Source organism: Poecilia reticulata, chromosome 2 (genome assembly GCF_904066995.2).
Source record: "Poecilia reticulata chromosome 2, P_reticulata-male-v2, whole genome shotgun sequence".
NCBI lineage: Eukaryota > Metazoa > Chordata > Actinopteri > Cyprinodontiformes > Poeciliidae > Poecilia > Poecilia reticulata.
Window position 1 is genome coordinate 42,463,099 of NC_088831.1, and position 17,775 is coordinate 42,480,873.

A 17,775-nucleotide genomic window follows, 5' to 3' on the forward strand; every position below is an offset into this window, starting at 1 on the left:
GTGTGCGTGTGTGTGTGAGGGAACAGAAAGTAGATGAGTCTCTCCAGGAGTTAAGTGTCGTTCGGGTTGTGTGTTCACGCTCGCCTGCACACATGCGTGTCACTTCCTATTTGTTGCTGGGATGTGTTTTTTTTGTCTCACCTCTATCACTCCTGCTGCACTGACAGAGACATCAGTCTCTGCGCTTCAGAGCCACAGGAGGAACAAGGTAAACAAAACCCTGCGAGAGCAGCAGTCATGTTTCTCTTTCATGGTCGGGAAAGAAAGACAAACCTGAATTTATTGATAGACTGACTGGAATTGCCGTTTGGTTGGCCTCGTATAGGGAAGTAAGCTTAAGTTATTATTAAGAGTCACGGATGTGACGGCGTATGTTTTACTTTGACACCTTGTTGTGAGGATTAAAGACTTTCCGTCATTCTGGCTAACTGCTACAGAAGCCTCCACTCCACTTAAACTATTTATGCAGCAGGATTTTGGGTTACAAATGAAATGGAGACAGAGAAGTTATCGTGGCTCCACCCACTTTGGTTGAGTTTTTCAGTTTGTCGAGAGGCGGGGTTTTGCTTTCAGAAGGGGTTAGCTACACTTTAAGAATTACAAATGTTGGTTCTTTAAGCACAGAAATAGACTCTGAAGGTGGGCTTTTAATCCCAATTCTTCATCTTTTGGTTGTTCCTGATGTTGGTGGATCATTAACTTCACACAGAGCTGGAGGTGTGGAGATGCTCAGACACTAGCATGAAACGGTCACAGTTTGGTTCTTAGTAATGCTGCTCAAATAAACTCATCATTATTTATCTATTCCAAGTCAGAATGTTCACTTTCTGCTTCATAGATCCTCCCAGCAAAGACGTTTTTAGTGAAACATCAGTGAATCCTGTGGAAAATTCTAGTTTTATTTCAGATTAATTTACTTAAAAATGCTTTTGGAAAATCATGGAACTACAGTAAGTTATAACAACTATAGACATGTTGCATATTATCGTTTACATACAGAAAGTTTGTGCTTGTGCACACCGCCGGAGGGTAAAAACACATTTCTTTTATGAACCATCCGTAACTGTTCTGTTCACAAAATGAAACCCGGATATTTAGATGTTACTCATTTAGAGGAGCGCGCCGCAGCAAAGGGAAATATAAATCATAAAAACTGTTGAAGAACACTCGCACCCTTTTTTTTTTCTTGCTATCTTTGCTGGCTAACTTATGCGCAGACCCGTTGCCATAGCAACTGACTGACAACAGCTCCGCTTCTGTATCAGGAAATCACGCAAACATTTCACGCACAAAATAACAAAACATCCAGTCAGTTCCAGTGTTAAGCTTTCAGGTTTAATGTTTTATTTTGTGGTTATTAATAACTGATCGTCTGAACGCAGCGGAGGTCGATCAGGTAATTTAAACACCTGATTATTGATGACGTGTCAAAGAGTCGCTGTGTGGGTGGGTTGACTGGTTTTAACCAAATCCAAACACACAGAGTTCTGCAGCACATCTACAGCTGAAGGTTGTCAAAGTCAAGCTAGCATAGCAGACTTCCTACTTCCCTCTCCACCGCTGTTTTGTTTTGTAATCAAAACTTTTCCCTGACCTATGAAATGTGTTACTTTCACCTCGTTATCTGGTTGTCATGGTGATGACAATTAGCAAGCAAAGCTATCCGTCGTTACATAACTGAAAGACGGATATCATTGTTATTTTTCTATTTATTTTTTACATTGCTTAACAAAATCGTGATTTAGCAGTAGAGGTCAGCTCACTCCAGCTGTCGTTGTTTTTTCTAGCAAGATGCTTTTTTTTTTTTGCACATGATAATCTGCTGCACTTAACCAATTACACCACAACAAAGCTGTCAGGCCGGAGGCGTCCGGCTGGGTCACTTCTTCCAACAGATGTAATGGAAAGAAGAGGGAACGAAATAAGGAAAAAGAAGAGAGAAATAAACCGAGACGGAGTTTGTTATCTTCCGTCTGCGGCTGGTATTTCAGCCTCCCGCTGTCACTGTTCAGCAGCCATTGTGCCGTGTGGGACAATCCTTCTTTCTGCTCCTCAGAAACGATAAAGAAGTGAGCAGTCGTATTGTGAGAGAAAACGGAGTCAATTTCCATCTTTTCTCCCCACAAGCACAGCATTATGGAGGTCAGCTGCTTGAAAGCTGTGCAGGCTAAAAGAGAAAGAGGAAAAAAAAAACACAGTTCCATGTTTATTTTCAGTATTTGTCACCAACTAGTGTTAGATCTCCCACCATGTGCACAGCAAACAGAAGAAGCACCAAGTGTTCTGCTTTGAAAAGTTTCTCCAAATAAACAGCATTTTTTTATTGCTGTGTGTTGAAAGTTTAAAAACTCCTCAGTGATATAGAGCTTTACTGTCCTGCTGTCAAAGTAGAACAAAGACAGACAGAGGAGGTTTTTTATTATTTTAGAGATTTGCCTGTAAATGACCAGAGACAGGCCATCCAGAAATCCCCTGAAGACGCGGTCGGACAGATATGACACTTCTGGTTATGCGGCGTCTGTAATAACGTCGTCCTGTTGGTTCCCAGGGGATCGGAGCCGTGGTGAAAACGGCATCCTGTCCCGGCGTAATGATGGCTAATAGAAGCAGCAGCCAGGCCCGTTTCTCAGATGTCATTTCCTGCTGCCGCTCCCTGTCCGCATCTTTATGAATTTCATCCCATGTTCCAGGGATTAGATGTGAAATAAGATGAAATGCTTGTTTTCCTCCTCTCATTCCTCCTGTATTTCACCTCCCTCTTTTCCAAAAAAACATCATGAAGATGGAACAATTTAACCATTCTGCTCACATCCAGACCCACAGGCTGGAGCACTGAGGACAGGAAAAGGTTCATGTCTGAATGCAGATTTCCCCGTCAGTGGGACTGGACACGCTGGAGGCCTTTCCACTGCCAGATACCAAGTTCAAAGTGCTGATAAGGATTAATCCCATCTGTGAATCGAGTGACTATAATCCCACCTCAGAAACAGTCAGGATGTGGAAACCGCTAAGAATGAGGTGCATTTGCAATTTCTCATCAAGGAAATCGAAATCATGATGAGACTGTAGAAGCAACATTTCAAGAATCCCATGAGATCTTATGGAAAAACTGGATCTCAGCAGGAGATTTCTTTCCAAATAATCAGACCGTCCCTCCGGTTTCTCGTCTGTTTCTTGGTTTTCTCTTCAGACGTCCCCAGCACAGCTGCCTCTGATGAGCGACTTTTAACTAGCTGCGTTTCCATTGACCATATAATTGCACAATTTGACATTTCTAAAGCAAATCTGCGTAATGGGAACACGGCAATTTTGAAAAAACTCTCATCTTTTGACAACAACGTTTGGCTCTTCGATGAGGAGTTTTTTCTGGCCGTACTGAAATTATTTTATTTCACAAAACTGCCCTGGAAATGCATTTCCATGACGACGCAACATTGACAGGAAGTAGTTGGAGGATGATGGCGCTGCATGTTTTTAACGACTCACCGCGTGAACAAACTTATTCATGTGAGATTTTAATCGCGTTTCTTATTTAATGGAAGCAGCAATTAGCAGATTATCGACAGCGTTTCGCGCTCATTCGTAATGGAAGTGCAGCAAATGTTGGAACGGTGATTTTTTTTTGTGGTTTTGAAACCACAGCTGTAAAATACTTCCTAACAGGGCCGTGCAGAGACCACTAAGGGGCAGGTGCTCAACAACAAAAAAGGGCACATCTAACTGCATTCTAGGACAGAATATTAACAAAGTCTCTCAGCTTTCAGAGTTTAATAAACAATGATAAATTACAAAAATGTGACATATACAATTAATAATAATAATAATACCAACAAAAAAAAATTGACCAAAGGGGCACTTGGGGGCAAGGAGCAAAAAAAGGGCAGGTGCTCAAGCCCCCCACCCCCAGCCCCACCCCTCTGCACGTGCCTGGGTTTAGTTAATATTCACCCAGTTGAATCGTGTATCCAGATCCCATCACACATAAAGCAGAAAAAAATGCATCTAACTTTTTCTCCGTAGTGACAAAAACCACTGACTATGGCCCCAATAACTTATAATAAATGAAATTACAACTCCACTTAAATTACCAGCACTTCACCTGCTGTGGTCTGATCGCACAGATTTACAAATTCCTCCTGGTTGTATCTGCAGAGAAATCTGCGCTGGTTCATCGGGCAGTTGGATCTGCCTGATCCAAACCGACCCATTGAACTTTATTTTTTTACCCTGAGCGGCCCGGGCGTGCGAGGATTTATTATTATTATTATTATTATTATTATTATTATTATTATTATTATTATTTGACAGACAGATGTTATGTCTACCGCGCTTCTGAGCGCCGCTCACTTCAGCTCCATTCATTAAAGCCACTGGGTGAGTTAAGTTTAACTCTTTGCAGCGGCAAAGCCGCGTCCGCGTTGGTTGCGCAGCCGCAGCGCACTGCGCTTGTTACGATCTAATTAACTTGTGCACCTTCATTTATTTCCTCAAGATAAACTGCCGGCTCCTCTGTTTAGACTATAAATGGATTCAGCATTGATTTCTCTTCAGTTTTCTCTGTTCTGTATGTAATGGAGACTGAAATTAAACGCGCTGTTTCTACTAAAGTCGTTGAATGCGCTTCCTAACCAGACGCTCCAAGGCGTCCGGTCCATAACTCTTCACCACGCCGCCAGCTTCCGGTCAGAAAGACGCATTTAGTTCAGCGTCCATGAGATGATATTCAGAAAGGATTCTTTTATTGATTGATTTTAGTTGTTCTCTGCGATGAACTCTTTGTGTAAAGTGAGTAAAGAGGGTGTTAATTATAAGCTGTCAAATGACCGACGGGCTTTAAATGTTTCTGTCGTTTTAAAAAAATAACCGGTCAAAACCGGAAATATTCCGCTAACGCGACCTCTGGGTCGCATGTAACGAAGCACAGCACATGGCGCTACACCCCCCCGCCACCAGGAGGCGGCACCCTGCTGCAGAGCCAAGTTGGGCCGGTGGCAACGCGGTCACTCCGAAATGGAGCCGAGCCGATAAGTTGAAGTGGAGCCGGTGGAAAAGGGGCAATAAAAAGTCATCAAGCAAATCAGAACAGCGGAGAGGACTTTACAGAATGTCGCCAGTGAAAGTCCATGAGTAGGAGGAACAAAACAAGACCAGCAGAGGGCGGTGTTGTCACACAGAACAGAATGGAACGGGTCAAACACGTCACAGGGTCCGAGCTGCGTCACGTCTTCCGTCATGACGTAATTATTGTAATACTTAAAAGAATTAATTGGTCGTTTATAGCGGGCTGTACAGTGGCACAGTTAGTAGAGCTGTTGCCTTGCAGTCAGAAGGTTGTGGGTTCAACTCCCACCACCGGTCTCACTGCATGGAGTTGGCATGTTCTCCCTGTGCATGCGTGGGTTCTCTCCGGGTTCTCCGGCTTCCTCCCACATGTCCAAAAACATGACTGTCAGGTTAACTGGGTTCCCTCTAAATCCTCAGGTGTGAATGTGTGTGCATGCTTGTTTGTCATGTCTGTCTATATATGTTCCCCCTGTGACACGCTGGCGACGTGTCCAGGGCGTATCCCACTCGCCTCCGAGATGTTCAACTGGCGAACTGGCATACTCGGACTAACGTTTCGTCCGAAACGTTACCCCCTGTGGGGGCACCCCACGGGGGGATCACGGGAAAACTGGATGAATGTGGATGGATGAATGTTTTACCTCACATTCAAAAAATAACATTTTTCAGATAAAAATATTTCATACAGTAAATTCCATTTCTGAGACATGAGTTCCTGACACTATGAAAAACAAAATATGACTGTGGAATCAAAAATAAAATAGAAGTAAGAGTGAAGTAAAGACTATAAGTAATAACAGGGCCGTGCAGAGGCCACTAAAGGGGCAGGTGCTCAAATAAAAGGCCCCATCTAACCACCTTGTAGGACAGAATATTAACAGCCTCTCAGCTTTCAGAGTTTAATAAACAATGATACATTACAAAATTGTGAGATGTACAATCAAAGCTAAGGGAAATCTCTATACAGAGCATACAACTATGCATATGTAAGATATTTTATTAGTAATTTCTTTCTGCAGGTCTATTTTGTTCTAGGGAAGTTTTGCAATATTCAAACCCGCAATTTAGCAAGATATGTAAATCAGAGCTGGACCACCAGACATATTTTGTCTTTACAGAATTACACTATTAAAAATATAAACAAGGGCACAATGCAACCTTTTAGTGACTGTAATCTATAAAACAAAGAGCTGCCAGTGTGTTGTGTGGAGATGAAGACGGTCATCAAAGGAAATTAGAACATCGGACATATATTCATTAGGAAGATGATCGGTTTTGGACGGGCGATTTGCCTGGTATTGCATAATAAATACTAAAGAATGACTGATATCATTAAAGATACAGGGAAGAAGCTTTTTAGTTATCTAGCTTTGCTAGCAAAGTCGTTAGCTAGCAGCTAGCTAATAGCACATCAACAACAGCCTAATGTCTGTATGATAGAAACACTGAATCGATAGATAAGAACAGTTTCTCCTCACCTGCCTGTCTCCTCCCCTCAGTAGTTCTTCAGAGAAAGGCAGACGCAGAGGCCTGTCAGTTTCTGTTGTATTTCATTACCTCTCTGCTTAAAACGCAACTCCGAGCTGAAGCAGAAACGATACTTTAACGTTTTCCGTCTTCTGACAAGCAGCAAGTTACTCCACTTTATTCACCAAAAACGTTTTTTTTATTCACCATAAACTGATCTGTAATCTGGAACGTTCGCTACGTTGAGCTCCAGTTAGCCGCCTCATCTCACTGCGCGAGAGGCAACTGCGTCATGCGTCACGGGCAAAAGGTCAAAGGTAACAAGGTGACCGGAGGGCTTATTATGTTGTACAAAAAAAAAGAAAGATAAATAAATAATAATTTTAGTACATGTTATGTGTCAGAATAGGGCTTAGAAAATAATAATACAAAAAAATAAAAAAATAAAAATTGACCAAAGGGGCACTTGGGGGCAAGGAGCAAAAAAAGGGCAGGTGCTCAAGCCCCCCCATCCCCCTCCTCTGCACGTGCCTGCTTCCTAACAACATGACAACCAATCTTTTCCAAAATGGCTCCTTGCAGCGACGTGGCGCAGCTCTCTGGAGATGCATCAGGATGCAGCTGCACATTTACTCCTTCCAGAATGAGACCATTTTCTATACACAACATGCTCCTTCCTGCTTTTAAATTCTTCATGACCAAACTCAAAGTGTCCACCGGTTCCCAACAGGTCCCCTAAATGCTGCCACTGCTGGAGGAAACCATCACACTTTCACCTGGAAAGTACTGAGTTCAAACTGAAATGGGACCAAAACCCAGCAGGCTTTGTCACACGCATCCTGATAACAGCCTGGAAGACGTCAGGCTTTAAACATCGCTGATGATCACAGAAGGTTATTTAAAAGTAGAAATAAAGCCAGACGTTTGAGCTTCTCCACACAGAAGGTCAGCTATTCGCACAGGACGAAAAGTGGGATTTTTGACCCTGTATTCTGACGCGTACGCAGCTCGTGAGCGACAGATATCGGCAGCAATCGACAGTTTACATTTTCACTCACGGGAGTCGAAATCTGTCGATTGCGGAATCCTTGGAGGGGGGGAGCGGGCGGTGCGGGAGGTGTTAACGACTCTACTTAGCATACGAATAGCCTAGCATATGCAAAGGCGCTTCAGCAAACCCACGTGGTCTGGATGAAAAACTATGACATCACAGTTCATCATTGACATGTGATTGGTTGGTTGATGTGTGCCCATTGGACAGCACTTATGTCTTTATAAATAAACCCCGCCCCAATCATTAATATTTTTAACGCTGTATTTTAAAAAATCTATATAAAAAATAAAATGCTGTATTAAAATGCATTCATTTGATATTGCTTATATGCAACATGTTCATATATGAGGAACATAAATGAGGCACAAAAGTAATTTTTTCTTTATTTCATTTTATTTTTTTTACTGTTTGCACACAAAAGACGACATAAATGCTTTTCCATTTCTGGACCATCTGGTCTTTCAACATGTTGAAAAACCCCCAAAGCTGCTCAGAACAATGAGGAATCCCCCCAGAATGGCAATGTGTGAAATAATTAAGGAAATAATTCAGTCTGGACAAAAGTGACAGGCTGCTTAGTAAAGCCATTATATTAGCGCGTTGCTATGCTAGTTCCTATAATCTGACTTTGATGCTGCTTCCTCTCTCATTTGCTTCACTTTAATCACTCAGCAAAGACTCACAGACTTCAGACCATCTAAAAGCTGCTGCTGCCCCACGCAGGGCGACATCAATTAGGTTTGGACGAAGCTACAAGATGAGTTAAAAAAATTAATAAGGCTCTTTGTGTGCAATTAGTCTTCAGGAAGGGCTTTGATTGTGGCCTGAATGTAAAATGTTTTGATTCCATCAGAAAATCCTTGAGTTACTTTTTATTTGCAAAGTTCCTGCTGGGATTTATTTGGTATTAAAGGATTTTTATATACGTCTGCACAGTGGCACAGTTGGTAGAGCTGTTGCCTTGCAGCAAGAAGGTTCTGGGTTCGATTCCCAGCCTGGGGTCTTTCTACATGGAGTTTGCATGTTCTCCCTGTGCATGGTGGGTTTTCTCCGGGTACTCCAGTTTCCTCCCACAGTCCAAAAACATGACTGTTAGGTTAATTGGCCTCTCCAAATTGCCCCTAGGTGTGTGTGTGTGTGTCTCTGTGGTGCCCTACGACAGACTGGCGACCTGTCCAGGGTGACCCCACCTCTCGCCCGAAACGCCAGCTGGAGAGGCACCAACAACCCTCCTGACCCCACTAAGGGACAAGGGTGCAAGAAAATGGATGGATGGATGGATGGATTTTTATATACGTTGATATCAACATTTAATCCTGACACCAAACCAACTCCTACAAAATGTCCCAACTTCTACATTTATGACAAGATTGTTTTCATGTTTTCTGGTTTTATTTGTTTGCTTCATCTCTTCCATTTCCTGCAGAAACCCACCTGTTGTGTTTTTCTCCAGCTGATGTCTCCTGGGGAAGCAGAGGTTGGCCAACAGGAGATCAGGAATGAAAGGTTAAAGGTAATCGGAGATGTGCTTTGCATAACCAGACCTTCTGTGGAAGAAAGATAAGGTCTAGAAACATTGCTCTAATGCGATCGATAGATTTCACACAGATTAACATTGTTGTCTTTAAATGGCTGACTGGGTGGGCTTTGCTCAATGCTGGCTGACACCGAGGGGGGAGCGCTGTCAAGAATGGGAAATCAATGGGATATTTGTCAGAAGAAGATTCCTTTTCTCACCATCTGAGGGAGATTTAAGGAGACCAATTTCTGTGCAGGTGTTGGAAAATGTGGAAAAAACAGAAAGATGGAACCGAAGGATGAAATCAGATGAAGGGTAGTGCTAAATGATAATATTTCATTGTTATTTGTTTGTATCTCTCTATTCTGGATCTTTTATTAGAAACAGTTTAATTAAAATGTCCTTATTTTATTCAGGAAAGTAACAACAAAAGTAATCTGAGCGAATTCTGCAGGAGAAAACACAAAACAGTTTACTGCACTCATCATGAAACTCAACATCTTAACAATATGATAAGGATTAGAAGGGAGACGTTGTTTCATAAATATCCCATCCAAAGCAAACAGTGATGGAAAAACCTTCACTGATTCCAGGAAAGGCATCAGAGACCTTCCTCTGGCTCTGATTGGTTGTTTCTAAGCACATTTATGTTCGTAATTTTGATTTGAACAGTTTTATGATTAATGAAGAAGCGGCTAAGCTTCACCGTTGTCTCCTAGTGAAGTACACCGAATGTTTGTTTTTCATGCTGACTTTTACAATTGGGTAACAAAATCAGCTTAAAAGAAACGGTAAGATGTTGGTGAAATGTGGCTGATTGGCGTTCCAGCCTGGAGACCCGTTTCCCTACAGAAGCCGGGCCCCCTGCTTAGTGTCCGTGTCCATCTCCAGGCCCCTGGGACTAATCTGCCTGGTCACAGGCCGAAGGGTCAGGATCCGATGGAAGCGCCTGGCTGGGATTGGCTCACATCCCTGTTTTCATTTGAAAACACCTTCCTCCATGTTGTCTCTCATTACTCTCCCAGCACAGGGGCCTCTGAGCTCCCTCTCTCCCCTTCCCAGACCCCCTGGTATCTGGGTTAAACTGCATCGTGAACGCCTGGAGGGGCGGGTTCTTTCTGGAGCCATAACTCTACTCCTTTGGCCCCAGAATGGAGACATTCCTCTGGAAGAGAGGCTGACCCGAGGCCTGGGGCTCAGGACCTGCGTGAACCTGGTTTAATTATATTAGCTGCAGTATTTTGACCCTTTGGCCTTGGCTTTCAAAAGCACTTTAAGTCAGGAGGGTTTTCATCACCACCTGATTTGCAAAGACCCCCTGGTGTTTTGGTGTGCTGCACTAAACCCCATCATCAAAACTATTTGTCTGACAAGGTCACGTCACATGAACTTGATGTGCTCAGCCCCGTCCTCCATTTCTCATCTTTCCATCACAACCTCTTTTGTAAAGAGAGCCGTCTGAATGGCAGTCGCTTCAGGCCAGTCTTCCCTCCTCTACAGAGCCGGGTGGTCGGGATTACGGACCATTTTCTCCGTCATGATCCGTGCGTCATGGAGCCGCCTCTGGTCTCAGACTGCATGTCACAATCCCAGCAGAACGCAGTTAGAAAAAATACCTAAATAATTAAAAATCACTTGAAAGCATTAATGCGCGGTGTCTACCTTTGCAACGCTTCTCTGCTCTGTGCATTATCATTTCCCAGCGGAGAAGAGATTAAATTAGCGTTCTGTTCCACCTAATTGCGCAGCTCAACAAATTAACATGGCCTCATTCAACCTGGTGTTTGTGAAATGCAATTCACGCTGTTTGTTTCATGTTTAAATAAACATATCTACATATGAAAAGATTAGTCAGCTCTATTAATATCAGTAAATGCTTCATCCGTCCTGACAGACACAAATCCAGACCTGTGGTCCATTAAGGGCTCAGAGAAAGACACGCTGCTCCTCCAGCTGGAAGGAGGGGAAAGCCGATTCAATCAACGCATGCATTTCTGTTGCTGTTAATTGCAAGAACAAATTAACGAGATATACTGCGACCTGATAGCTGCCTCTGCAGAGAGTTTGTTTTTCGACAAACCCCCTTACGCAGCACAGTCGCGTTAATAAATACCGAGCTTTCAGCGTCGCTGCAGGGAGGGAAAGCAGTTGGTTGTATTTATGGTTTCAGTGACGACAACGTAAAACATGAAACACTGGATGCTAGGTAGATGTATTTTTATCGCTAAATCATGAAACGCTTAAAATCTAGAGAGAGATTCAGGGTAAAAACGGAGAACAGGGCGGAGGCTCTTTTCTGCATTTTACTGCTGAAGTGAATATTAAACTGTAAATACAAAGACTGGCAAAGAGCTATGCACACAGTTCAGAACCCAGACAGAACAACGCGATCTGAACGTAATTTGGTCAATCAGACCAGCGACGGAGATGTAAATTATTCAGTTTGTTATAACGGCCACCAGAGGGCGTCATGGGAATCACGGTTCTGTCGGTGGAACAGGAAGTTACCTGCCAATCGAAGGCTAACCCCCAATAACATTCCTAAAAACGTCTGAACCTTTTTAGGAGGTTTATTAGAAGCATAAAAAGGTGTCGGCGAAAAACTGGGGTACCAGTGATCCTTCTGTCGGCCATCTTGTCCTTTTCTACGCAATGGAGGTGCAGAAAAAAATGTATTTAATAAAGAATCATAATTATCAGTTCTGGACATTTTGAATCAATTCAAAATGCTCAAAAATCAGTTTCAAGTCATACGTCTTTGCTGCTCCTCCACTCGCCCACTGTGTGTGGTTTTAATCATTTTTAAATGTTTTTCATTTAGGAAAAAGCCAGGCAGCTAAGCTAAGCTAAGCTAAGCTAAGCTAAGCTAATGCTGGTAATTTAAGGCACATAATTTTATGAACAAACCTGTTTTTGTTTAATTATAAACTGATGGAATTGATACAGTATGGAAACTAAATGTTCTGCTTGTTTACACTCTTTTCTTCCTGTCTGTCAGATAACTGAACTCAGTTTCTACATTCAAAACAATTTTTGAAAAGATAAACTGGTTTCTGAATCAAATTGTGATCTTAAAAATTGGATTCGAAAGGCTCTGAAAGATTTGCATCATTTTAAGCCAAAGTCATTTTAAGTCACTGAGCTCCCTCACGGTGTGAGTTAGACTCCGTTACGGTGGCTCATTGGGACCAAACCAGATTTTGGTTTTGCTGACTGATCTGGGAAAGTGAAGCAGACGATGCGGCTCTAGTTTAGTCCATGACTGATGGTGCGACGGATCATTTCCAGATTAAATGTTGCTTTAATCTGTTGTGGTTAATAAAGAAAAAGCAAACCTACAGATTTCTGGTTCCCACCTTTACGCCTGTACCTGATATCTGGATCCTGGATGTGAGCAGCTTCCTCTGCAGAGTGACTGAGCTGGATGAGTTTAAAAAGGAGCCACTGCTCTTCGTTTCAGTGACGGCAGCTCAAGTGGCTGAAGCATCTGATCAGGATGCCTCCCAGGCTCGTCCCCATGAAGCTCCTCCAAAGGGAGACCCTGGGGCGGACCCAGATCAGACCGGAGACACTGCGTGGTTTTTCTAGTCTGGGAATCTCTGGGATGTCATGAAGGAGAGTCACTGGGGAAAGAGATGACCGTCTGTCCCTTCTGGACCTGCTAGTGCAGCTAGTGCTTTACGAGGTTGATGTAATTAATCTGGGTTTCCTTTTACAGAACCAAAACTTTTGTTCATTCTTCACGAAATGCTTGTGAGCGTCTCTGAGGTCATTTGGCTGAGATATTGCAGCATCTTGGAAGAGACGAGCAGTAAATGTTAACTTTTTAATTTTATTTATACGACTTTTATCTACAGAGTAATTAACCTCTAAAATAAAAAACAGTCTTAGCGAAACCTGGTCGTTACGTAAAACTTTCAATTTACAAAGTTACACAATGAAAATACAAGATATCTATAAATTAAAATATGTATCAATGTTTCTAGAAACAAGTACATGAAACTGAATCAGCCTAAAATAATTATAGTTTTGATTTTAATTCTTGACACATTCAGTCAATCTCATGCTTGTTCAATGTAAAAATATGGATACAAATCAATAAACAATGAGTTATCACTATAACTTTGGATGATGGTGACATACGAATTAGATTTTTATGTTCGAAATGAAGTGCTGAACTTGTGACTTTTTCTGTTTCATCTGCACATGATTAGCTGGAATTACACTAAAATGAATCAATTTATCAACAAGTCATATCAGAACAGACTGAAAATGCAGAAGATCTTCTACCACTTAAAATAAGTTATCCTATTAAATACAGAAAGACTTTATTACAGAGTTCATCTGTGTAGCAAGGCAGACATATTTCTACTGCTTTGACCAACGTAGAGGACATTTTGTCAGAACGTGAAGCTACATGTCTTACATGATGAGGGAACATTGAGCAGGACCTGCAGAACCTCTGGTCGGGTCAACATGTCCGCAGCATCCTGGGAGTCACTGGGGAGTGAGTTTAGTGATGCACAACAACAACACCAGGTAATACTGATGCAACATTTTTATGAAAATGTGCTACATGTAGCCAACATGGCATTGATTTGAATGAAGTCTGACATTTAGGTCAACATTTAGTCAAGAAAGACTTGGGAGTGCAGACAGAGATGTTAGCAAGCATTTTCTGTAAACCAAGTTGTAAATCTCACTCTAAGCTGAGTGACTCATATTAAAATAATCAACAAGTCATATCAGAACAGACTGAAGACGCTGAAAATCGCCTGCATGCTTTTATTTTTACAGCTTGACTTTGACGTGAGTCAAATCATCTCTGGGATTTTTGGCTAAAAATATGTTGGTCTCTTTTACAAACAATACCTCATTATAAATTACAATATTACAGAAAAGCACATTTATTTCAGTAAATTCAGTAAATGAAATGTATCATCCAGGGTTTTTACACCAGAATGACGTTTTCAAGCCTTTGTTTCTGTTAAGAAGGATCATTTTCCACTTAAAGCTGAAGAAAACATAACATTTATGATTAGAAAACAATCAGGCCAATAAGAAAATTACAATAAAAACAGTAATTCAGAGATGTGGACTTAATGGAGAACATTTAATGCCATCTTATAGGCTGTAATTTTCTTTTAATCTGACAAACAAGCCTCATTATTCTGATTCATTTAGGTAACAAATTACTGACCGTTTTAACAGAAGACAGTTGGTTAGTATCAAATTGTTGCATGTTTCCTTCAGAACATGACAGATTTTTTTCCCTCTGCGATAAAAGAAGAATGTAGATCAGGATGGCTGGAAGCAACGAGCTTTAAAAGCTGTGCAGGGTGTAAAGGTGTGCTGGAAACAAGAAGCACATTTACGCTGAACCTGCAGACCTTGCTGACTTCTGCACATCACTGTGTGATAAAGCGCATGCTATATCCTGTTTATGGCACTTTGGAGCAACCCCCACCGCCACCCATTGTTGTTGGTGCATATACAAGCCGCCTCGTTGGAGGACTTCCAGTAAAATGAGCTGGAGGGGGCGAATGTACTGGAGACGGGCATGCATCAAGGCCAGAGAGATCTTGCATGTGTGAAGCAGAGAATTAGCAAGTAGGAACAGATTTGAGAGGATAAAGTGCACAGAGAGCAGCGGGGGGAGGGGCTGTGTGTGTGTTTGGAGTGTGATTAGATGTGTGTGTTGCTCTCTCTTCCGATTCTTCTGAGATAAACGTTCGCCTCGGACTGATCAGGGAGTTTATGATTTATTCACAAAGTCCTGCAGGCCGCCTGAGTCTCCTGGCAGCTGCAGGGCTCAGACATGAATGCAGAGATGGAAACAAACAGCTGACCGGCTCTTACTCACACAAGCAACCCAAGGACCATCAATTTATTTACTCGCGGCATTCTGCGGGAACGTCGCTGTCACATCACTTTGCCTGTCCTTGTGTTTGCGATGCAGCAGTCGAGTAAAATCAGTTTTGACCAGCGGAAGCCAGACAAACAATTTGCAATCGGATTTGATTTACAGAGGCCACTGCCAGGAAGCCGTCCGAAGGGATTTGTTTTACGATAAAAGTGACCAAGAACTGCGAGAGATGTAATTACTGTTCAGGGGAAAAATACGGACGATTATGCAAACAAATTTCTAACATTCTGTGTGATATTTCCATTTATTTAGCTGCATTTATGAGACGCCGGTTCTCCTCTGATTTAAACGCACAATTAGATTTTTTACAACCCGTTTTTGTCTCAGTGCTAAAAGTGAAATTCATTCAGGTTATTGTAAGAAGTGATGTTTGTGCCCTGTGCTCTGCAGACAGTCCGGTTTACTCCTCTCTGTTTTCCTGAGTTCAGAGGATGTGCAGAGCAGCAGGAGACGATTAGAGACACACCTGATTCTGCTGCAGAAAATTAACCACCTGAATGTCTTTTTATCATCCTTGAAGTGAAAACAACTCTTCAGTTGCCAACAGGCTAAAACATGCAGCGCTGTGAAAGAAAAAAACAACAACAATACCATGGCAACCAAACGGGAAAGTAATGTGAACAGAAGCGTTAAGCTGCACCGCAGAGGGAACTGGAAAAGGTAACGCTGATTGAAAATTTAAATAAATTCACCTGTCAGCAGGTTTTAAAGCCAATCCAGGGCTTTTCTTTGCAACTCCATACATTCAGCTCTGATCTTTAAGGTGTTTCAAGAAAGCTGCACTTTGGAGAGGCTTGATTTAAGTTTTAAAGCCAAACCGAATCCTGGAGCCTCCACTTAATGTCACAGGCAGATTGTGTAACAGAGAATAAAACACTTTGTGTACATCTGAGTCGTTGCTTTATCCCTTCCTACAGAGGCTGACAATGAATGAGTAACTGCTGGAGAAACTTTGATACTGGTAGCTATTCATCAGCAGCATAAATCTAGATCCACTGTAACACCAATCCTGGAAACTGCTGAACACGTCAACATCCCGTCTAAATGCTTCTCATGTCAAGATTAGGGAGTAAATCAGGAACCGAGCTCTGATTTAAGAAGCGACGGCTCTCAGGAGTTTGGAGCGGCGCCGATGCTAATGTGAGTTTGTTTTGCATCTATTATTTGTTTCATTATTTGAAATTTTGCCAACTGATGAGTCTGTTTTATGAAGGTCTGATATGAAATTGTTAGGAAAGTAATCAAACTATTTCAAAATGTTTGATTTTGTACTCAAATATTCTATTTTATTCCACCAAACTCAGTCATGATGTTAATGACTTTCTGCTGCCACAGAGTCCAGGAAACACGCTGATATGACTCAGTCCACCAGCACACACACACACACACACACACACACACACACACGCACACACGCACACACACACACACATGCACATGCACACACACACACGCCTGTACCTTTGGAGCGACCAGCTAGCCTAACAGTCATGTCATTAGACGGCTACAGAGAGCCCACAAATACATGAGAAGAACAGAAAACTCCAAGGATTTTGCTTCTTTGTACGTTAGATGAATAAATTCAGTACTATATAGCAGCGTCCTTTAGTACTGTAAGTAATAACTGAATGTAAACACCTTCCTATACGTTGTTATTCTGTTCCTGATTTGTGCAGTTGCAGTTAAACACTCAATTAATGGAGGGTAATTATAATCCTTTTGTTTTCCATTTATTTTGTACATCAGAATTTTCCATTTTTAAATCAAAAAGATCATCTGAAGATCCAGTAACTATAATAACTTGAAGGCTTTGGACACAGACTGCTGCATCCTGGGTGCACAAAGGAGCGTGATCACAGATCCTTCCTACCAGCAGCTCCAACCAGGAATGTCCCAATAAACTCACTCAGTCATTTTAAATCACTTCTTAAAGCTTATTTTTATTCGTTGGAGTTTAATTGAGGCCTGATGCTGTAACTTCTCTGTTGTTTTATTTCTGTTCTTCTTTTAATCAATTTATTTTATTGTGTTTTCATTTTGTACAGAACTTTGATGCAATTTTAACCTGTTTTTAATGTCAGGTTGACATTTACAACATTGCTGGTATTTACAGTTTTTACAAAATGTTCCTGTAAATATTGTTGCTATTTTCTCTGCACAAACATGTTGTACATTTTTAATAATCCCTCTCAGTTCCACATTTCCTCTTATCTGGAAACGGTAACGTTTTTAATAACTAACATGGTTCCATTTGCCAACTTTCTGCTGGTAAACTCAGGGCAGAAAAGGATATTTGTATTTTATTTTGACTATTTTCTAATATTAAATTAGATAAAATCCACGTTGTTTTCAGTAGAGGTTAGTTTGGTCCTTTATTTGACTGAACCCAGGTGATAAAATGCTTTGGCATCTATTTTCTTTGACTTATTAATAAATGGGTAAAAGTTAAAAGAGAAAACAAAGAAATCAAATGTTTGCCACACATTTTAAAAGTCAGCCTGCTGGTTTTGGACTTGATCTTCATATCAGTCTTCATCTCTTTCGCTATAAGCAACAGTTTGCCCACCGCTTCTAATAGTTTACAGAGCATTCGCACATCTGATCTTTAATAATAAGCTCATCCTTATTTAATGTGATTTATATCGGCGATCCTCCATACTTCTCTCTTTTCTTCATGGTGCAGGAAGATCAGTGGCACCCTGAAGGCAACATCTTCTTTAATCACCATGAATCAAGCATAAAAGC

The 17,775-nt window shown here is 41.6% G+C and overlaps 1 long non-coding RNA gene across 1 annotated transcript; it reads left to right on the forward strand.

The window, feature by feature from the left end:
• The first annotated feature begins 238 nt into the window (after positions 1-238).
• Positions 239-17,077, forward strand: LOC108167251 (uncharacterized). Its single transcript, XR_001777602.2, has 5 exons — positions 239-2,963; positions 9,012-9,098; positions 15,551-15,690; positions 15,948-16,170; positions 16,777-17,077. It is a non-coding gene; the product is annotated as an uncharacterized LOC108167251 (long non-coding RNA).
• Positions 17,078-17,775: the final 698 nt, after the last annotated feature.